We start from the raw sequence: 23,776 nt of genomic DNA, 5'->3' as shown, positions 1-23,776 counted from the left end.
TTGTTGAGCGCGTTGAAATCATTGCAGATTTTTTCTGTACCGGAGAGCCAAATAATCGCGCAGACAATCAGTCGATTTTATGTGTAACCCAGCACAGGAAAGCCGCGCTTAAATTTTCATGCATATTTTTTTTTCCTATAGAAAAATAAATTTATAACGTACGTGAAAGTTTGAGAAGTGGTGTCGTTCGTCGCTGCGGTCAACGATCAAACTCCGGACTATATTTTCCCTGGCAATTAGAAGCGAAGCCCCTCCGCTCTCCGTATGCAGGTCAACTACCATGAGTAGACGTACAACTCACACACACACACATACACGCACATATCTACACACAGGAGTTGGGAAAGGGTAGTAAAAGTTTCTCATAAATGCCGTCAGTACTGGGAGGTAAACGCGAAGTCACCAACGGCAGCACAAATCCCTCTCGATTTTCTGGTTAGTTCGATTCTCGACTCAACGAGGTAAATCGCACTGTGATTGGCCCGATAAACAGAGAACGAGGAGGGAGAAAGAAAGGAAAATTGTGCGGCTTGATTTACTGGGCGTTTGGGGTTGGATTGCGAAACTGGATTGGGCTGCAGCGTTTCCGGATTGAGCCTCGACGGGAGGGATTCTTCGGATTTCCCTGCGTTTTCTCATCTTCAAAAATGTATAGTTTTTTATTCCTTTCTGGGGAATGTCGGTGATTGGAAAAGTTTGAATAGTGAGGATGGAAAAACTGGAGAAGAAAAACACTGGGACAGCTTTTTTTTATTTGCTGGCATCCAAAATGGTTTCGACGAAGACTGGTCAATTGCCAGTCTTATTTTCGCTTGGCCTGAATCAACATACAGTTTGTGTTCCTTGGAAAACCCCTTATACGTGAGATTTTCTCTCGAGAAAATTCAGCGAACGGCACAGAGCAACACGTACGAGTTAACACACTGGCAATTGTCGTTAAAGTGTTGGTACACACGTGGCGAAAAAGCTATAGAAACATGCCTCACCCTCTTGGAGTGATGATCGAGCCGAAAGGGGCGGAGCAACTCGGTGCGAGGCAACTCTCAAGCCCTCCAAGGGACTCTACATCGGAGACATTGTCTAACGTTTGTCTCTGAACTTGTGCTTTTATTCAGTCTCTTTTTGCACCGCTGTCGATCTTCATTCAACAACTAAAGTTTCAATGGATCTGATTATTTTCGTATGTTCTTTTTATCCTTCTAAATTCATGGGGGTTCAAATAAATCGCAAGAGAAATAATGTCGTGGAGTTTAGATTTATCAATTCTCCAGATTTTCTCTGAATAAAATAACAGTCGTAGGTGACAGTACGCGTTACGAACATTCGTGCGGTCAACTTTTCATGAAAATACATGTTAGCTTCCACTTTTCTCTGGGAAGCGAAGTGAAATGAGGGGTGAAACATTTTACTGAATGCTTGATGAAACATTCGCGTTAATAGCTCTAGAGCTACTTAATTTGCCGAGTGAAATATTGACGCAGTTGGAGCTCTGCGAAATGGATTTTACGTAGCAGCATGAAAACCACTGAAAAATAGTAAGAACTAGAAGTTTTCATTATTTATTGAAAAAATGCATGAGACCAATGTTTTTTTATGAGCAATGAGAAAATTTAGTGTTTTCTCGTCTCTAATTACAATATTATCACTAACGTCAAAATACCTGGAAATTACTCAAGGTCAAGGTATCTCAATAATCAAAAAGTTGTAAGGTAACATTTTGGAGTGATTCAAGTTGATATCATGCTATGGGATAACCAATTTGATCAGTAATATTGGGGGGGGATTAAGATAATTTATTATATAATCGACGTTTATTATCTAGTGTGAATATTGCCGGGTTATAATTGATGTTTAACTAAAATATAAGAACTTAGAAATAAGTTTGACCATGTTTTTGTTTTGCTGCTCAATTTTTATTTTATCAAAAAATCTTGACAAAATAGATCACGACATCAGCTTATTCATCCGTTGATTTTAAGATATCAATTTTACTTTGTCATTGATTTGACTGTAATGGAGAATTCACAGTGAACCAATTTCATAAATTAAATTCGATCACATACAAGGCAATCGTGTCTGATTTAAAGAATTAATTCATTAGTTAGCTATCAGCCGTCTCCCAAAATTCTAGTTGGAGTCACGTGACGATTTTGTGAAACCTTGTTGGATTTGTCGTTGCTCGTTGTCATGAGTCGGTCATTTGTTCGAAATAAACACCAACTGATCGTGAATTCTGATTTAAATCCAAATATACAATTAACTTGAATTTAAATCTTTTCAGATGAAAGAACCACAAATATTCTTCATCATTCAAGATCAATGAATATTCGAATCTATTCCCATATTTAACAGACATTTAATAAGCTGACAAATGGTCGTAGAGAGCATTAGAATATGATAACAAGAGTAATAAATTTCCTTAGTTGGGATTAAATTGGATGCTTTTGGTTCATTTGATAGGAAAAGCTGCGTCAAGGCTTCGAAAGCTACCGCAACGAGAAGTGCTTTTCCAAAATACTTGTGACAGTAAACCACTTGCTCGTCTGTCCATATCTATATACAAATTTATAGACCTGATGAAGTTTTGCAGTTTTGCCACACGACTTCAAGTTGAATCTCGTAAATGCTTTTCATATCCGCATGTTGCGAAGCAATAAAACTGGAAGCTTGTTTCATAAGATATGTCTATACATAGGAAAACACACATGCATGCATCGAGGTGTGTTTGTATGAAGGTTTGCAAAAAGCGTGACGTAACACTACTAGACTGGACGTCATATATAGATTCTACATATGGAATAAATGTGACGTTAGAAGCTCGGCTCAGATCCCCTAGTATTGTGGACTTTTTTAAGGTACTCGTTCAAAATAACATGTATGAATACATTTGGATATTTGAAGGGGACATGAAATTCGGAGCGATGCGGTAGAACATTTTGTAAATGTAATTTATTTAAAAGTGTATTGGGGGGGTCGAAAATTCATAGGGAAAAGTGGATGTTCGAGGATTTCAGGGGGTCGGAGCAATACAATTGCGGAAATGATTTTTTTTTTTTATTCTTGCAATTTGGTATATTTTCCAGAAAAGGAATACTTTGAAAAATTTTAAAAAGGAAGAAAATAAAAAAATTTTGGAACAAATGAAACTGAGACTTGAAATTGTTAAGGGATTGTTTTTTTTTCGACTGCCCGTGAAAAAATTGCCGATGCTTACCATATGGCCGATGCTTGGCTCGATACTGGGTAAACGACCGTTGGGACTCAGCGTTGGGCCCGAGTACGGGCCAGCATGTTTGCCCACGTTTAGTCAATGCTAAACTTGGGCATTGGGACCCGACGACCAGCCAACCCTCGGCCGGTGTCTGTTTATAACTGGCAGCCAATCGTTGGGACTCGACGTTGGGCCCGAGCATGGGCCAGCATATTTGCCCACGCTTATAGCCAATGAAGAATTTGAGCATTGGGACCCGACAATCGCCCACGCTTGGGCCAGTGTCGGTTCATGACTGGCAGCCAACCGTTGGAGGCCATCATTGTCCCATACCTCGGGTTAATACTGCTCGCCTTATTTTTTAAATTGTTAGATATACAATCGGTATCCGCTCATCAGCCTAGGCTCAGCCAGCACTGTCTTGCAACGGCAGCAATTGATGATCAACTTCTGGTCATCCATTAGTTGTTCATCAACCAATTTGTTGTTATTAATCCAAGAATATTTTGTTGCTCGCACTCACCAAATAATAATCGACTCTTTGAAGCAATTTTTTTTTCAGTATATATAATATTTAGTGGACACATGTTGTGTTATCTTCATTTTTTTGATATTGCAAATGAATTAAGATTTCTTGTATAACAATAATAATAACGATAATAATATCAATAATAATAATAATAATCTAGAGACGCGGCAGCGTCTTGACGCCAAGTATTGAGGTAAAGTGTAGGCAGAAAGATTCAAGACGGGCCGTGTATCTTTTAATAATATACAGATTAGTCATTTAATTTTTTCGACTTTATTAATTAATCGGCTGAAGCATAAACTTTTTTCAGTTTTCTTATCAAAACTCGTACGAGCTAATAAGTTATCGAATTACATGAAAATTTGTTTCCGGGTATTTTACGGTTGTGTACCAAATTCGGTCTAAATCGGTTGAGAATTAAAAAAGTGATTTCAATATGTACACATATGATACAATACCAGAATGGGCCCAATATTTTATTTTGAGAATGTTGATACAAAAATAGGAAGTAGTCGATAGTGTAGTGGTTAGCGTCTCGGACAAACTAGGTAGGCATTAGGTAGGAAAGTTGTAGGTAGGCAGTTCAAATCCCCTCTGAAAAATTTCAACTCTAAAGAAAATATAAGGAACTGTTTTTTTTTTAACTAATTAAAATTTCCACAATGACGGATAATTGTATAGGGTGATAAAATAAGCATGATTGAAAATAAATATTATTTAATTAAATAATCGATAACAGGCATTCGCTGGGGAATGACGCTGGGTGAATGTGGGGCTAGCATTGGACAGACACCGGCCCAGCGTTGGGCCGTTGTCCAAACTAACGCTGGGCCGATACTGGTCCCAAGCGCTAGCCTACCGTAGGACCGTAGCTATCACTCCAACCGTGGTGCTACGGTTGGCCGAGTTATATTGCCAACGGTCGTCCAACCATCGCGTATAGTTGGCGCGGTACTGCACCAAGCTTGGGCCAATGGTGCCGTTTTTCACGGGTGCTTTTCAAAAGAGGCACTCGAGGTGCGAGGAATTGAAATTGCAGTGAAAAAAAATTTCACCAGCTTTCCAAGGGGTACCTAATTGTCTTTCAAGAATTTTTGCTTTTATTTTTTTCGAAAATTGCATGTATTACAGCGCATTTCTTTGTGCTTCGGAGCAAGCAATGGAGGAAGTTTCTCGAATTTCTAAAAATCAGGATATTCGTTTAAGTACCCGATTTTTTCTCGGTCTCCCCTATCTATAGACTATTAAATTGGAAGGATCGTTAAATCCTAAAACTATTCATGTCCCTTTTCTTTTAACAACTCGTTTGTAAAGATCGTTCACTCGAACACTCGAGTCGTTGTTTCAGCGATGAATGGAGGGGGCGAATGAATGGGAAGCATTTTGTTTCAGGCGGATCTCTCCTGCGTCCGAACTTTCAACGGCTGTACGTGTTTAGCGCAAGCGTTGAGCGTCCTTTCCTTGCCTATTTTACGGTAAGCAGAAGTATAAGACAGGATTCGTGGTTTGGCGATGAGGGAGCAGAGCGCTGGGGAAAGGGGCAGCGGAGAAGAGATCCGCTGGCGTGTGTCCGTGGCACGAATAGCGAAAGGTCTGCCTCACTTGTTGCCTTTGAAAGGCAACGATTCTACCATCGTACACGAGAGAATAGTCTGTTCTATCCTTTCCTCCATTTTCCCAGGCCCTCCTCACTCCTATCTTTTGCCTGTCCGTGTTGAGCAACACAGCGAGTCAAACAGTCTCCCCGGGCTCTCTTTTGCGTCTCTCGTCTCTGAGCTTTTCTCTTCAAACAGTGCGAGTTCAAATAGTCATGAAGAATCGCTGGAATGCAGCTTCGAAGCCAACGGATGAGATAGGAATGGAGTGGAAGGAAAGAAAAAGAGGAAGATAGAAAATGGACGAGGGGAGGAGAAACAGTGGGAAGCTTCGATCTTTCTCACAATCTTCCTCTTGTTATTCTTCTTGTTCTTCGTCGTTTTTTTTTTTTTTTTTTTATATATATACCTTAGTATTTCGTAGCTGTTGTAAAGCATTTTCCTATGGAAACCTCCACCACCCGATGTTCGACTTCTCGAGATATCGACAAAGCGAGTATTTGTACAGGGGTTAATTGGTTCGGCAATGAAAAGGAATCCTGCCTGTCCTAGTTCATACACCCGAGAAAGATCCATGTTGGTTTCACCGAGAATTGAGAATCTTGCCACCAGGCATCTATTGAAATAGCTCTCTTCATTACTCCAACTTTTCTATACGAACTTATCGCGTGCACCTACGTCTACGAGTCGTTCAACATTTTCCATTGATTTTCCGTCAATTAAGCATACTATTTCAATGAATTTAATTAATCGTGACCTCAAACATTTTTAATCTTCCTGGAATTTTTTCGTAGTATCATGAAAGGATGGAAAAAAAATTCTGGAAAATGGAAAGTGGTCGAGGTCATGCTGGCTGCTCGAAACGTCTCGTGGAAAGCCTCGTAGATAAATTCTCATTTGACAATTCGACGATGATTTACTTTGGAAAATCCTGTCAAGTATTGATCAAATACGTAATGGCCGCTAATTGTTATGGATTTATTTAATTCGGAAGGGATTACTGATAACTAATTGTACTGAGAAACAGAAAATAATGAGTGGAAGGAGACTCGAATGGAGTAAAGCCAAATCGATACGATCTGCCAATTAATTTAGTCTGTGGCACTGCGAGACTTGCATAATGGAAAAAAAAAAAAAAAATATATTCGGTTCATAACAGGCACGCGTTCGAGAATAACAGAATTAGCAGCAGATGTTTCGGGATTTGTTATATGTCGAGTGCGAGATAGACATTCTCGATGGAAGCACAGAAAATATAATTAAGAGAGAAAAAAATTGGAAGATAATGAGACGTGTATAAAAAAGAAATCTGTAAAAAGAGTCGGAGAACTTTTTGTAGCGGATTTTCTCCGTTCGCTCGTCCGTTTCGAAGCTGCCGCTTCGTTATTATTTCTCTCATTCTCTCACGTTCGTGAATTCAATGAATGTAAAACGTGTACCTCAGCTGAACAATGAACTAAATATGCCTAGTAATCTTTTCGTGAAACTTGGGCTCCCGTATTTTCACGGAAAGTGCCACCGTCGCTGATACCAAAGTCGTAAAAACAGTACTTAAAAATGCCCATCGCATTGAGCGAACTCTGAATTCCGTATCGTATCAAAGCTCCCGCTATACAATTATCGTTTTCATATTTTTTGAGTGTTTATTCACACGCCATGTTTTCATACACAAACAAAATACCCATCTTGTTTATCCTCGTCCATAATTTATTTGCAGTTGCAGCTGGATGAGCCAGAGTGGTTCAGTTGGAGTATCAAATAATTATGGTCCGCAGAGTCATATGTGCATGCGTAACAAAAAGAGTATGTGAAAGAGAGAGAAAGAAAGCGAGAAACCGGCAAACGTTATCCCGTGGCCTTAATGATGGTTGACACAGATTTTCAACGAGTACGGGTTGTCAACGAGGCCAACGGCGGTCATGTCGTTGACGTCGTCTCGTTCACCTCTTGGCTCGAAAAAGAAAAATAGTATAGAAGGGAGGAACAGGAGGAGGGGGGGGGGGGGGGGGAGACAGAGCTTTCTATAACAGAATTTCTGCCAGATCGTATATCCAATATGTACGTGAGCCTGTCTCCAGTTCTCTCATATACGCTATCCGATAAAACTCGCCTCGTCGTTGCGGCTATCAGGCTTCTCCTTGCACTACTCATCTTGACCCTCTTTCACGCGAAACGGATGAATTGTTGACGCACACAAACAGCCTTACCCCTTTCGGGTCTACAGTCAACTCCGTGAAAAATTAAACGAGCTTCGCGTGATTCTAATTAACCGCGAATATGACAAAGCACTCGTCAATGTATTGCCAGCCCACTTTGGTGGTAACAAAACCCCAATTATTCTCTGTTCGAGTATTTCGTGAGGATTGGCTGCTCATTGATCTCTTTCTTGCTCTTTGCAGTCTGTGATTTCACCATTTCGCTTCAGAGTATGATGTAGTTATTAAATTTCGTTTCGATAAGGCTGTGCTGAACAGTATTTGCACTGACGAAAACTTTAGATCCTGGTTGTACGAATCATCGTTAAGGTAGTACGAATCATTTAAAAGGCTCCATTCTCCTGGAAAATTCTCTTCGAACGAGGCTCCGGCGTATCACGTTTTTCACTCGTTTGCGAGTAACAAATTAGACGCGAAATAGAATTTTGTAAATGTAAGATTTGATGGAACTGTTGCTGCTGGCTCACCGTGCTGTTTTTTCCCAATCCTCTGTGACTCGAAGTGCACGAATTTGAGGACAAATTTGAACGACTACTTCGTTTGGGAGATTTTTTTTAGAGTTCGATTCATCTAAAATAAAGCTCCGCACTATACACGGACGAGTATGACTAATATTTGTCGATGTCAAGAGTTGGTCATGATATCTGCGTGAGAGATCGCTGCATTCTCTTCTTTGATCGTGGACAATATTTGCCCGATGTCGACGGCAATCGACAATTCAGCTCCTGTGACAAGCCCACAGCTCGAAGCCGAATATACTCGTTTTTCTGTCGACACAAGAGTTTCTCTCTGTCATCGATGCTCAAAGGAATGAAGTACACATTCCGGCAAATAGAGAACCACATTTTTAACGTTGAAAAAATGATCAAGCGAATGTTTTCTTCACGAATCGTACGTGTCTCTCCACACGTGTAAATAAGCTTTTATGAATCGTGGTCACAGTTGTCAGTCGATTATTTTCGACTGAGAAACATGTTAGCAGGAAATTCTATGAATATAAAAGTTTATTTGATTCTTTGAAGGCTGACGTACTTACGGTAACTTTTCAGAGATGCCCGAAAAACGAATCAGCAATCGGAACACATTTGATGCGAAGATTCTACGGATCACCACTCTTAATAACTTTTCCCTTAGAGAAATTCTGAATTTTCGTTTCCTCGTGAAAATAATAATAAAGACCGGTGGAGTTTAAGGAGCGTAATGAATTGATATTCACTTGGCCTGGCACGCACACACGTAGAAACTAAATTTTCAACGGGTTGGACCCGGACGTAATATTCACTCGGTCGAACCTTTTGCGCTATAATCTCTATTTCTGCACGTGGAAATCCCCGCGTGAATACCCGGAACCCCTCCCTCGCGAAAATTCACGGCAGACTCTGTCATAGAATATACGTTGTCGCGGCGTTGGGATCTTTCCGCACGGGAGAATGAGAGAGTACGAAGAGCACGCGGTCGAATACTACGAAATGGGGAAAACAGGAGTCCACAGTCGAGACAGCTTCTCGACGATCTCTTCTCGTTCCGCGACGTTCCTCCACTGATCTAAATTTGGCTTGAACTCAGCCTAAATTCATGCGGTAAGTTGGCTGCATGCCCCGCATCTCCTGAACCATCTTGTACAAATCGTGGCGTTTCAGCCTCGAGGCTTTGATAAATCTCCGGAGGAGGGAAAGAGACGGAGAGAGCCGTGAGACGCGGTGGAGGAAGTTCGCTATTAGAATTGAGCGTTTATTAGTTATCATAACTCACTGGAGAGAGATTCCTATGCGAACTTCCGGATGAACTGATTCACAAAAATTTATTACTTTCCATTCAATCGAACGACTATTACAAAAGTTGATTTATTATGAAATTAATCATAGTGGAAATTCTTAGGAATGTAAAATCTTTTTTAGTTCTGAAGCTTCGTAATTTTGTTATTTCTACAGCTGACGGATGGAAAGTATGATAATAATACCGTCAACGACGAAATTGAAACAAAAGTTTTATTTGGATTGGTGAATAGTGAAGATGAAATGTGAATAATCGCCATATTTCTGTACGCCATTCCAATCGAATGGTTTTAGAAAATAAAATTTCATCTATCTCAGAAAATTCTATCAAAGTTTAATTTATCGACATGACGAAAAAAAAAAAATGATTTATTACAAGTTTATTTCACCGAAAGATCATTTTATCAGACTGTACTTTATATTTCGAATATACGAAACACGTCCACGAGAAAATTTTGAGAAAAATGCTTTACGGTTTTCGCGAGCGTGATACATTGAGCAGAAAATTTTCATTTCGTTGAAGAAAATTGTGCTACAAGGTAGGAAAAAGGGAAAGACAGAGTGCTATAGAACACGTTCCAATCCCTTGAGATGCGTGCTCGGCAAAGCAGCATCTCGCTTGCCTCTATCGTTGCTAACTCCTCTCCGCTCGCTGTGTGTTGGACTACGAGAAAACCATAGCTACTGCGAAGACGGGAGAGTTAAACTTTTCCTCAGAGTCTATCCCCTTGGGACGACCACAGCACAGTGCTTATATCGAAATAGAGCTCCGCAGACGATACTAAAATCTTTGAGCAACTTTTGGCCACTGAGCCTTTCTCCTACACTTTATATCTATAAAAAAAAATTTTAAAAATTTTTTTTAAATCGAAAAAACAGTCGTTGCATACGTTGCGTTCGTTGATGGACGAAATTGGATGCGATGTTTTTTTCCAATCCGAAGTAGGTGTCGATTTTATTAAGGAAGTTCATCTGCTTATCGAATTAACAAAGAAATTTCGATTAAAAAATTTGAATACAGCAATGAATTATAAAAAATTGTCCTGTCAGAATTTTAAGGCCCAAGGATACTTTGTTCGTGAGAAAAAAAATTGAAATGCTCGATTCTCCAAATTAACACGGTTTCTTATGGGTTTCTGTGGTTTTCCCGTCTTATATATATGAAATTTGCAGGCATTGACAAACAGTTCTTGCAGAAACTTCCATACGGGATAGAAAAATATGCAAGAGGCCACAAATACTAGAATATAGGAAAACATCTGGTTTCCTATATTCGTTATTCTCATATATATTTCTAGCAATAATAACGAAGCAGAGCAAATTTACAAGGAAAATTGTGTACCGTGCATCTCGACCGATCCTGCTATGAATGTATCGAATTTCTGACCGGAAATTACTTCTTCCTATCCGTCTGTTTTCCCTGCCAATATGCAGTATTGAATACTTGTAGAAATAACATTTTTACATTGGAAAGTTGAAAAATGAAAGAAAACGAAGGATCCGAGAGACTGGGGCTTGCATCAGTCCGGCAATATTAAATCAAGTAAAGCGCTTTGTCTTTTACAAATATTCGCGTGGTTTTGTACTTTTCAATTGAACCGATGAAACGATTCCGCTTGAAACGGAGACTCTGCTTGTAATTACTCAATTGCGAAGTATTTTCATAACGGAAATTAAAGTACCATTTTTCCAACGAAGATGTTAATTAAACTTCCGAACTGTATGAAAACATTTGCAGCATTTTTCAGAGGATCGTTTTATGTCTATCTTTTATTACGGTGCTTTAATATGAGTAGTGCATGCAAAAAGCATTTTATTTCAAGTTAATCAAGAGAGTCTACATCCATTTTTCATGGCTCGAAAATCAAACACAGTTACAAACACGTGCCTCTGCACTTTTTGAGTTTTTCATATATAACGTTGTCAAAGTTGTTTGATAATAATTTACGAGAAAAGAAGAAAAATAGTACGAGAAATTCGGATTTCTAGCAAATGCGGGAGCCTCTCCTTATCAAAATTTTCATTTTATAATATTCGCGTGATAAGTGGAGTGAAGTCGTAAAATTTTCTTGCGATTACTAGACGAGAAGCGTTACAGTTATGTATGAGTAAACAGAGGAGAAGAAAGAGAATGGCCGGGCTTTATTGGCTCTCGAGAATGCGGGCATAAGGATTCGGGAAGAGATCGGTCGAGGGAAAACTCTGTTTAAGTAATCGCGCTACTACAAGTAGAAGAAAAATACGAACATGCGCAACGGGATTGCAATTTCTCGAAATTGTCTTAATTTCACAGGAGGAATGTTATTACACGGTTTTCTGGGATCTCTGAGAGGAAAGTTTTCTTTACAAACCCTTTGGCTTGTTCGCGACAGGAACTACTCGATTTTCCTTGCGTCTCTATTCTCCTCGACCATTTCCCTCTCCCGGATTCCACTCAATCTTTACCTTTGAATAATTCTGGCACTTCTCGCCTCGACTTTCTTATTCATCTTCTATTTTTTCCACCCTCACGTGACACATTTATTTTTGTAGATTTTTCTTTTATCCCTCTTCCTCGCCAGTCTCCTCACTATTTATCAACCTTTGTCTCCGTACTTTTTCCAGAAATAGACTTAATCCGGGATGACGGTCGCGGCTCATTCGGCCACGGACTTATCCCAAAAAAGAATAATCCATGCAGTGATAACAATCCGACAGAAAAATTCATTAATTCTTATAATTAATGGTCCAACGTCGGATTGAAGCAAAGTTATCGTTCTTCGTGTCAGCCTTAATCAATATTGCAAGATTTTTTTCCACGAAAAGTCGAAATTATTCCAGCCCGGTGGAAATTTTCTGCTCACTCGAATGGAGTACCCGTGCAGTCGACCGAATCGAACGATCGGTAAAAAAGAAAAAAGTTCCTTGAGCCAGGGGGTTGGAAAAATGTTATATTCGATGCCTCGAATTGTCATTGTCGGGCGAGGGAGCAGGTTTTGCATGGAGAATTTTCAACGAGGCTAGTAAGGGTTAAGCTTGCCCGTTTCAACGTATCCACAGACATATACGAGAATATTTATTACCTTTACCGATACACGAAAAATAAGTTGCGAGGGGTGAACCGGGTACAACGCAGCTGAGGTTTTTCCCCACTCGACCCCCACTTCCTCGACGCTGTCACGAGTAAAAAACTTGTCCCAAGAGTGGTCACCAATCGATTTTTTAATACTACAACGTATGTATAAAATACACGTATCGTCGCAATAAATAATGTGGCAACGTTCGTTCTATATACGACCTTTCATAAATACCAAAATCTCTACAAATTCCTGTTTTCGGAGGAATCATGCCGAATATAACAAAAATATTATCGATTCGTGATGAATCGTGCGCACATAAAAAACCTTATCGAACAAGATTTCGATCATTATTTTCAAAATCTGTATATGTACTCCCGACCATCTCATCGAGAGTGATATTTTTCACAAAATTCAACCGACTACTCCAGGGTACACGACGCAACGAAATTTTGTCACATTAAATTTTAATCGTTCAAATAGCAAAGTATTTCAAAGATTTTTACCAATATAGAAATCCAAGGTTCAATGGGCTTGTTGACGCCGAATTCAAGGGAGGTGCCGAAGTAAACAAAATTCCATTCTGAACGTATATTCATACGTATACACATATATACATATATTGGGATTATATCGTATATGCAAGCCGTATATACATGCCTGATATAGTAAAAGAGGCATGAGGCACGCAAGAAGGGTGAATGGTCCGGAGTTGCATGCAGTCGATGGGCAAGTGGGGTGCGATATTCCGTGTGGCAGGTTAGCGCGTTATAACGCTGCTGTCACCGCTCTGCTGGCTTGTAACGTGTAATTCAGCGACGCTACGTGCCCCTCGGGTTATCCGTGGGCAGCGTTGAAATTGCCAAGCACTTTATTTCCTCGGGAACGAGCTAACAGCGGTGGGATTCATGGTTCCGCGCCGGTTATACTCCCAATAGGCGAGAATGAGGGAAAAAAACTCGGAACCTCCCCCGCGCAATGGCGATATCTAAAATGTACACTTATATAATGCGAGGAGGCTATATTTAGTACGTTCGTAAAGCAAATTTGGAATTATTTCTTAAAACTGGCGAATTTCATTTTTCACGTGGTCTCGTTTACCAATTTTTTCGGATGAATTAATTTATTAAGGAGAAAACAGAACTCGGTATGAATTGTTCAAATAATTTGATGAATTAATTAACAGACATCGAGAGCAGGGAATTGATCGATATACGAACAAATGAATAACGTACTAATTACGGGATGTAATCAGCCATAATTAACGGAATATATTGCAACCGCCAGCTTTATTTTCATATCGTTTCAGGGGCCGTGATAAATTTACAGAAAAAAAAGGAAGGACGACAGAGGTGTGAATAGAAAGTGAGCAGACTCGACTCTGACGTTTTATTGGCGCTCGGGGACGCGTGTTTTCCTCGAGGGAGGGGGTGAAAAAAAAGTTGCACATACTAAAAAGAAAGAGGAGGGAGTTTGCTGGAAAAGAAAAAAATATACGAAAAATAATAATGAGCTAGTTTTACAGGGGAACGAATTAAAACTTTCACGACGAATATAAAAAAAAGCAACAAACTTGATGATATTCTGGCTCGGGGGGTGTAAACGAGAGGATATAACGATAAAATACGATGATGATAATATCGCGATGTTGGACAAGGAACGAACGATAAATATTTCAAGGGGTCTCGTCGACGCTCTCGTTTTAACGAGCATTTTAATTCTTTTTTCGACCTTTTTCCCCTCGAATGGTGTAAACGTGCGTGGCATCGCTCGATCGATTACCGAATAAATATTCCAAATTTCATCATTCTTTTTCGAGCTCCGATCTTCATAGGTACAATTGTGAAAGTTCAGGGAGAAAATTCCTACGGTATAAATATCGGCAAATTCCGAACACTTCTTGAGAAGCAATCGCATTTTTATTTTGTTTTTCAACCTTATAGAGATCGATGACAGGGCTGGAATTGGAAAAAAAACCATTGAAAATTCTAGTGCGAGAATAAATATTAAAATGTAAGGAGTCCTACTCGAATAGTCTACCGTGCTAAAACGCGTATGAAAAAAGCCAACGTACATAAAATTTCCATTTCAATATCGTACAGAAACGAGGGGTGGTTCCGCTCCCAGAAGTGAATATATTACGGTAAATGTATATTGAAAAATATCGAGCGATGATGATCGATACATGTTTATTATCGCGTTAAAAAAATCATATACACCTACACATTCATCCTTAAAAATATATGTATATTCGAAGACGAACGCGACCTAGGAAAGGGAGGAAGATGAGTCTGGGATTGACGAACTTGGTGATTTCTCTTCTTTTTCTTCTTCTTCTTCTTCTTCACGTCGTCAGCTTTTTTTGTGCCTCGAAGAGAAAGAGAGACAAGCTCTATTCCGGCTCGTTACATTTGAATCGCGCGTCACGACGCTTCAAACCACCCCGCGCCCTCCCGAAACATCCCTCGCTCACACCCGCTGCTTTTTTCTTTTCTCCTTTCTCTTTTCTCTTTTTCTCTTTACCCGCCCCTTCGTCCATCAGGCACCCTGGGATCGACACGCTAATGGGATTTTCGATATTCGAGACGTTGCGAATCTCCGACACGTTTAAGCAAACGGGCTGGAAGAGTTTGTCGAACGACGGACGGGACATCCATTTCATTTTTTCCTTCTCAGTCTCCCTTCTTTTTATTCTCTTTATTTTTTGCATTCCCCAAATTCGTCGTTTCTATTGAATATTTCTGTGGGAATTTCATCGGTTGGATTTTATTTTTCTTTCCGTCAGGGCCCAACTGGCTGAGCTCTGAAAATAACAATAAAAAACTTGCATCAATGCTCTTTGGAGATATTGGTAATTACGAAAAAATCATGGTGCAATATAGACTTTTATTTTGCACTACGAAAATGTCAAATTTTTGAAAATCTGCTTCTTCTGCGTCTGCGTATGCGCGGACAGTGTTTATCAACGTTTTTTCTTTTAACTCATTCACCGAAGCGAGATACATTTTCCTCCGTCGGAAAAAAGTTGAGCGGATCGTAACCTCGATTTCCGATGCGTGGAACGCATCACGAATGGCCAAAGTAAATTGTAAGCGATGTCGAATATGATACTCGATTAATTAAAAAATGACAGCGGCCTCGCGATGGGCCACTCAGTGTTTACGTCGCCGTAAGCTCCCCCAATATCTATATACTTGTATGCAACATGGATTCACACAAGTAAATATCCATATACTCGCGTATGGAGCGATAAAATTTCACCGTATGATACATGTGACAGCCTCTATCGTGTCCAGCCCATGTTTCGGCAGATACAGTGTGCCCAAATACCTCGAGCCACCGGTCCGTTTTCATTAGGTGGCTCGCGAAACGTCGCGAATACAATACTCCTTGTCCACCTTCGCGTAGCCTGTCACTCCTCAACTCCATACTGATTGAGGCATAAATCAAAATGCAATTCGAAGTGCATTCTCTCGAGATGGGGGAAATATTGTTTTCATTTGAATTTCTTCAAACCACCGTTGAAAAGAGTTCTTATTTGAAATTGAATACTTCGTTACGTTTGAAGTTGTTTGCGTTAGAAAAAAGTGGTCTAAACGTTCGCTCGTAAAAATAAAATGCACAACTTGATTTGTGGTCGAAAGCTGAGGGTGATGATTGTTTATGGTTTAAGAAAGAAATCGATGTTCTTTCATGAAGGATTGAGTTGTCTCTCGTGTCATTTTGGTGACAGATTTTTTTGGATATTTCATTGCGACAGTTCGTGACAATTTTGCAATAAAAATTCGGTTTGTTTTTTTTTTATATACGTTGTGGTAAAAGACTTTCAATTGAGCAACTCAATTTCGTGTTGTAATTTTTTTTTGTACAGCTTGAAACGATGTAGGGAGTCGACAGAGTATTAGTTCTATTTCCAGTTTTATTTATACGAGACGGACATACATTTGGCCGGTGGAGATAAAAAACGTCGAGAGTCTCCGTCCGGTGAGCCCGAAGAAACCGTTCCGTTCAGCTGTTGACAACGTGACACTCTTAAACGTTAAATGGAGGGCGGTGAAAATGGATAGAAACGTCGCAGCTACTTCGCCCCGTCAACGTTGAACACATCGAGAGAGGATTTTGGATAGTATAGGGAAAAGCAAGTGGCCACGAAAGTCTTCCAGTCATAGAGACCGGGCAGGATTAGTTCCAGGAGAACTGCGAGAAACACTTTTCTCCCCCCTGGCGGGCTTTGCACGAGCTCTTTTCCTTTTTATCTTTTCTCTCCTTTTCTTTCGGTCCCCATTCACTCGAATTTCATCCCCACGATTTCATGACACAACGATAAATCTATAAACGCTGACACACGAAAATATCCAAGTTTACGACTTGTTGAACCTGCCGGTAAAACGATACATAAATGTAAACACTAAATATGAACGAGAATCTCTTAATCATAATAAAAGTATGAAGCCTTATTTTTACATTAAAACGATGCAGTGGGCTCTCATGAATAATACAAATTCAGGAATAATTTAAAACACGTGTATTTTGAATTGTCAGTGGCGTAATGGAAATGATTCTCGTTCGGTGATCAATTGGCATTTACTGTCACTCCGTTTTAACAACGCCCAGATTCTCTGATATTTTCCATTTCGAAAACAACGACGATAACAACGTTGACGTCTCTCGTAGAAATCATTCGAGCCACAATACTTTGAAGAGCTCAGAAATATTTTTGACCTCTTTCTATAAGTTAGGTCCAATGTGGACACGATTAATTATGAAAGTTTTTCTATAGATGGATTCTAAATAAACTTTTTTCGTGTTTTCAAATATGCGTGTACATAATTATGAAGAGTTTCAATCTCGACTGTGAGACCTTGGACAGTTTCACTTCTCTTCTTTAATTATTTATTTGCTTCTTTCCGCATCCCTGCCTCTTTTTCTTGCGTTTCCGCTTTGTTAATTCTCGCCACTGCATCTGGGCCGTTTCTTTCCCGGTCTCGTTCTCTTCGTTTCTCGACTACCTCGAACCTTACGGTATCTTCGTCAGCGGCGGGGATTAATTAAGAAATATTTCATCGTCGAGTAAAATATAGTAGGGCGAATACAACAAAGTCACGGAGTCTTAATATTATTCGTACGTTTCGTGGAAAAAATTTTTTTTTATTCTTCTCCATGCTTTTAAGTGGAATGACATTTTTGTAACAATGAGATGCTTATTAATTTTACGGAAATATGGTGAATAATAATTTTTAAAAATACATAGAAAGCACTTTACCACGGAATGAAATCTATGCATCTGAAAAAAAGTAATTCCAGACACTGAACAGTCGCATTGGTTGTAGTTTAACAGCAAACGATTAGAACTGGCTTATTTTCAAAATGAATGAGACTGACTTTTATTTAATGAGAAGTAACTTAATTCCAAATTGCACTGTCCAATACCCGGGGGAGTCCTGTTAATATCCCGTGATTGCATTTCGATGTGGCCGCGAACATTATAGCCCTACGTTACTGGGAACTCCACTCGAATTTCATTATCCACAACTCTGCAAATAGATCGGTTTTCAGCAGCTCATTTCCACGGGGATTGTTTAATTTCATTCGTTTTCTGCGCATTTCGAATTTATTATAAAAAGAAATAGAATATTTGGTTGGCTGATGAAGTTTCTATATCGACGATGTAACTCCGCAAGTCGAAAAGATTAGTGGAGAGTTGAGAGTTTTTCGAATATCTCTCTATTGCAAAATAATTCGTAAAACGGCTGACAAGCTTAAGTTATTTGTTCACAGTGAACCGATAATTGGCGCGTTGTGAAAGAAAGAATGAAAAAGGGCTTATTGAATGATGGCTTGTTACGAAAGCCTCCGTTTTCCGGTAGTTACACACAGTCAAAATTATCGTAATTCTTCAACATCGACGAATCACTCGGCGTTTATTCCCATACGTTCGATCCATATCGTCCTACGGACTCTTCAGTTATTCCCATTGAGGAATGGATCGCGAGGTACAATTCAACATCCCCTATTATTAGCATCAAGAATGACAGCTCTCTCCGGTCTAATGCAATTTCCTCTGGTCCTTCACTGATACACATGCAGGAAAGAATGTACGAGTACAACTTTTTCGCATTAAGCTTCGCATGTGTGGAAATACGAGAGAAAAAGAGGTACAAAACCTAAAAATGGAATGGAGAAATGAGAAAGAGAAGGAGAGAGAGAGAGAGAGAGAGCAATTGAAAAAATAAGGAATGAAAAAAAGAGAGAGAGGGAGAGGGAGAAAAGAGCCCTCGAGAAAAGCGAATGAGTTTATTATGTCGGTTTTCGCATCTCGTGCTGTGGATCTCTCCCTCGCTCTCCCTTTTTCCACTCGCCGGGGATGATTTATGAAGCGTGATGCTCGCGATAACTTTTCCTCCTCGCGGACTTTGAGTAGACTTCTTTTTTTTCAGCAAATTTTTTTTCCTCCGCCCCCCAGTAACGGTGTACCCTTCGCAAAAGTTTACCACCCACGGACACAATAAAAGCTACCGACTCTTTTTATTGCTTCACCTCAGCCACCCGAAGTTCGATAGTCTCGTTATTAGTTAGACACGATATGAAGAAACGGTAGAGAAAAAATAATCATTCTTCATCTCCGATTCTTGTTCGGCGCGATTTTTTGTAAATCCGTGAATCGCATCTTGCCGCATTAGCCTCGTTTCGTCCTCATATCAGCATCGGGACCGCTGAAACAGCTCATTGCGATATCCAGAACTCTGGTCAGGAGAAACGCGCGATATCACGGAATTAGAAGCTCTTTTACCGCAGCGTTACGAGTGATCGATGAAGTCGTGTGAACGAGAAATATAGAGAAAGAGAAATCTGTCGAATCTCCCCCTCTTTCTTCGTGGGACTCGGAAGAGAAGGAAACTGAACGGGGACACATGTCAAATCGGTCACTCTTTTGAGTGCAAATTGATAGATACGTTCGAAAGTGTGTACACTATTTGCTCGCGAAATTTTAACGGGTTCGACCATACCGTTTCTGAGAAAATTGAATTAGTTTTTTACATTAGATCTTATGGAAAAGCGGAAAAAGCGCAAAAAAACATTGAAAAAATACTGTTAAAAAAGCCACTTTTTGATGAAACGAGCACTAGTATAAGAACCAACTGGCAAGATAACTCTCGCGAAATTTGCAGTGATTTCACCGTACCGTTTATCTGCAATGTGCAAAAAAAATTAATAAACGAAGTTTGTCTCTCTCTCTTCTGGCGGACACAGCTTCAAACGGGGCAAACGATCAACGCACTCTCGTAAAGCTATATGTAAACAGTGCGACTTACAGCTTGCCCTCGAGCTTGAGCAGAGCAGCCAACAGTCAAAAACTGAAACCCTAACCCAGCATTGCTGCGGTCAAAGCAAATGTTTGGTATTTTGAAATATATAAAACAAGAAGAAAACCAGAAAGTAAATTCACGAGCAGTACCTTAAACGAATTAAAACGTTACATTTTTATTTTGTTGAAGAAAATATTTTCTTTGCAATTTCCTGATATCTATTCAAAATATGTCCGTAAATTACAATTCTGTATTCATGAGAAAAACAGAAAGATAAATACCATGATCGATTCAGAGCTCTTCTTCAGTCGACTCGATAAATGGGAACCTTGACTTTGTGGAAATCGCAGTCGGGACGTGCACAATGAGAAACAGGATCTTTCGGTAGTTATTTACCTTTGATAGCAGAACTGACTAGTCTTTGAGTTGTACCACTGGACATAACGCTCGGTTGAATTTAACTCCCAGGGCAGAGGGAAAGAACGAAGGGAGAAACGAGTAAAAGAAAAAGTTTTCTAGGCGTTTGAGGAAAAAGCTTGGAGAGCAACTGGTCGACTTCCCACGACGATGTTCGTGTTTCTTCATCCAGAATCTCCCTCTATATTCGTTTTTTTATTTTTATTATTTTCCTTGCAGTCTCATCCTTCGCATCTATTTTCCGTATACACCGCGTTCCGGGGAGTTTTATCGATGAGTTTATCTCGGGCCATATAAAACGAATTGCGTGGGGTGACGAATAGTTCGTGGTCAACTCCCTACAGCCCTTCGTATTGACTTTTTTCCGGGGTTCGATTCAAGTACGTGGTCTTTGAATCGCCGGATGTAGGCGTACGAGCAAAAAAACACGGTTCAAGAAACACTAATGTGTGATTTTTCAAAGTATTGTTTTCGTATTTCTCGTTGTTTCATGCAAATCTCCACACCACTCTGTAGGAGGCTGCGGATAAATGTATCTTGGAACGACGATTATGCTTCTCGATATTACGGGACGTCAATCAATAGCCTTATTAAACCGTCAGAAGGCCCCAACTCCTTCGCCATCCATCGATATTACTTTCATTCCCTCAGGGGATTGATGCAAAATGAGAAAAGTCTTCATCGGCGCGTCCATAATGCCGGTGCTGTCCCAACGGATCGAAGGTATCCTGAGGAAATACATTCGATTGCTCGGATGATAGTACAGGTAGAAGGACGAAGGGAGGAAAAAATAAAAATCTCAAATGCATGATTCTACAGCGTTCGTGATGATGCCTACCGGTGAGAATATCTTTCGACTTTTTTTCTCCGTGTTGGGTTACTATTACTTTCCACTTCCAGTCGTGTTTTAGAAGAGAGAGAGAGAGAGAGCTCGATAAGACGGGGATAAAACTCGTTCCACTAGGCCTCTTTTCCTGGAGCCGATCGGTCCCAGTCCGCCTATCGAACCCTCGTTATGTCCTCTCTCCCTCAAACCATTCCCTTCCGCGTTTCCTTTCATCGCTACTACTATTCTACTTCTCAGCATCCCGTTCCATCGCTCTATTTTTTCCCCTTTTCTTTTGACCTCGCACTTTTCCTACCCCACATACCGCTTTTTTCTCTTCCTTCAACAGGCTTTTCTTATTCCCCACCTCTTAGTATTCACACGGAGACCTGGAGGAGACGCTGCGTCCACTCAGAAGTTTCATTTTCCTCTCGTTCTTCTGACTCCCCTTGCCCCACCTGCGACCCTTCGACAACCTCATTCTCGCCAATTCATTCCTTTACTACTGCGACTCAGCCGTTACTCTTTAGATTTCAATGCGTCCCGTTCGCTATTCCCTGGTGAGTCGGGCTCTCGTCACTTTCTGCATATTCGAAGACTGTTTTGAAAATCAACATAAGCACCCTTCTTCGTCAACAAATCATGGACTTTAGGGGGTTCTCAAAGGACACGCTTGAGGCTTCTTCCGTTGACTTGTTTCAAGGACTCGTGCTGATCTGGCTCATTGGGATATATTTTTAAAAACAGAGGCTCATTTTCATTCATGCACGTAGTGACGATGCCCATTGGAATTTTTACAAATGAGCTCGTGTCGCTTTCCGCAAAGTGATTGTCATGAGTCGGACTCGAGAGGCTTCAAAGACAATATTCTTCATGTTTTTCCATCGACTTGGCTCAGCTCCAAATTATCCGAGCTCGGAATTCGTTAAATCATGCTAAAATGACGACTCGGTCGGAATCCAAATCATCGTAACCTGGACCGAGACAAAGCCATTGGTGATGGATGACATGTCCATGCCAGCATCATCAGCATTATCTCGACAAAGTCAGCTCACGCTCATCCCATATACCAGGCCATCTTTCCCGGCTCTCATTTCTTCGTCGGAAATGTCTTATTTGAAGTTACCGTGTCGTCTCATCCAGCATGAGGCTGAAGTTCTTATTCCATCTAGAGTTGAAGTCAGCCGGGGCTGGTGAAGTGGTGGCGAAATGGCGTTTCTATCTTTTGCGTCCTCCGTCTCTGCTGCCACCCGCTCTCATCCCATAAGAGAACGAACTACCACCCTTACCAAGACTATACACTTTTGCCTTGGCTTGCATCCTTGTCTGTTGCGAGTGGGTGGTGCGCGGGATCGATAGTAGAGAATGGTAGGGGGTTGGCGGCGGCAACGGCCGGCTAGAATGGTGGAGATGCCGGCACGAGAGTGCCGCACCAACAGCTTTCTCTCTCTCTCCCTCCCTCTCGGTGGCTCTTTCTCCCTCTCGTTGCCACTACCCTACCAACAAAATCGGGGTGGGTCGCTGAACGGACTGTAGGGAAGGTGGACGCACGATGCTCCCCGCTGGCTGGAAAACGTGGATCCCTTCTCCTCTCTCGCTCGCTCTCCCTGTATTCCTCCCTTCATCCTTTTCTATGTCATCCCTGTACGCTAGGTTGGAATTTCTGCGTCGGAGCGAAGGTTGCCGCGGCCGCAGCCTCTGCTGGCGCACACTCTGCTACGCTGGTCCAGTCGTCGTTCCTCTCTACGAAGGAGCGAACGTTTCGCAATCGCGTTCGTCAGTTACGCGTGTCAGCGCGTACCAGTGTTCGACATCCCGTTTTTTAGGTACACTTTTAAATTTAATAGAACATCATCGGGATTGACTTTTTCGACAGATGCGTTTGCCTCGTTGAAAAACTTTCGAGACACGTACCGGTGTGTAATCGGCGTTGATTTCCATTCTTGCACCTTCCTCATTGTGGATTTGGGGTTAAGTGTTCGACATCGCTGTGTCGCGTGGTGGCAATTCGCCAGATTAATCACCGGACATGCGGACAAGGTTAACACCTTTCTCACGCCTTCCTTCGAGGCTGTTTTCAATCTGAGTATTCGTGACAGTGATCTTGCAAAATGAAGCATGATATCAAAGTTGCCGAAATGCTTGACAGCTGTCAAAGCATGAGGACCCTTTGAAAATTCTTTTCGCTATATACCGTGAAAGTTCTACGGCTTCCTCGAAATTCGGATTTCATGGAGACGGTACTACGACGAGTTCGAGACTCAGCAGCAACAAATTAGGTAAGTTATCACCAAGTGATTCTGACGAGCCTCACTGACTTTTGATACTAGACTGAAACTTGGGGCTAGAACGTCATCCGAACTGTGAAAACATAGCCCCACTTCCGGGGAGCTTCTGCACTCAAATGAAGCCCACACGTGTTTTTCGCATCGAGCACTCACACTACGAGGAGAATAATTCAGGCCACTGACCATTTTGCAAATGAGGATTTAGAAAATCGTACGGATTATTGAAAAGGGGAAACTCAGCCAGTCAATAATTGCATCCAAATGTATCAGTAAATTGCTTAATCGACTTATACACTGGAACAATGTTGTAGGAAATAATATTATTCTGTTTTGACTCATTGGGATAGTGCACACGACTGATCACTATTCAGCAAATAATACGTGAATACGTGTCACACGATTCAAATAATTACACGGACGTATAGAACACACGCAGAGTGGCTAGACCACAAAAGGGGTTGATTGTCCGAGAGGTCCTATCGCTGCTTGGTTACAGAATTTCGTTACTAGAAACTGTGGTTATGGTTTTATTGGAGTGTACGTAATGATATCGTAT

At 40.8% G+C, this 23,776-nt stretch overlaps 2 protein-coding genes across 5 annotated transcripts in view; one reads left to right on the top strand and one right to left on the bottom strand.

The window, feature by feature from the left end:
• The window catches only part of LOC122413239 (glutamate receptor ionotropic, kainate 2-like), a 32,817-nt gene extending 23,740 nt beyond the window's left edge, over positions 1–9,077 (bottom strand). The window contains exon 1 of the mRNA XM_043423442.1: positions 8,588–9,077. The gene's annotated coding sequence lies outside the window, so the exon portion shown is untranslated. The remainder of the gene's footprint in view (positions 1–8,587) is intronic.
• Positions 1,124–23,776, top strand: part of KaiR1D (Kainate-type ionotropic glutamate receptor subunit 1D) — a 169,601-nt gene continuing 146,948 nt past the window's right edge. For 3 of the 4 annotated variants that reach the window (XM_043423443.1, XM_043423444.1, XM_043423446.1), the window contains exon 1: positions 22,680–23,211. The gene's annotated coding sequence lies outside the window, so the exon portion shown is untranslated. Of the gene's footprint in view, positions 1,536–22,679; positions 23,212–23,776 lie in introns of those variants that run through there. The other variant, XM_043423445.1, reaches the window with a different exon arrangement.

Source organism: Venturia canescens, chromosome 7 (genome assembly GCF_019457755.1).
Source record: "Venturia canescens isolate UGA chromosome 7, ASM1945775v1, whole genome shotgun sequence".
Lineage (NCBI taxonomy): Eukaryota > Metazoa > Arthropoda > Insecta > Hymenoptera > Ichneumonidae > Venturia > Venturia canescens.
The sequence above is the reverse complement of the archived record's forward strand: the minus strand, read 5'-3'. Positions and strand labels throughout refer to the sequence as shown.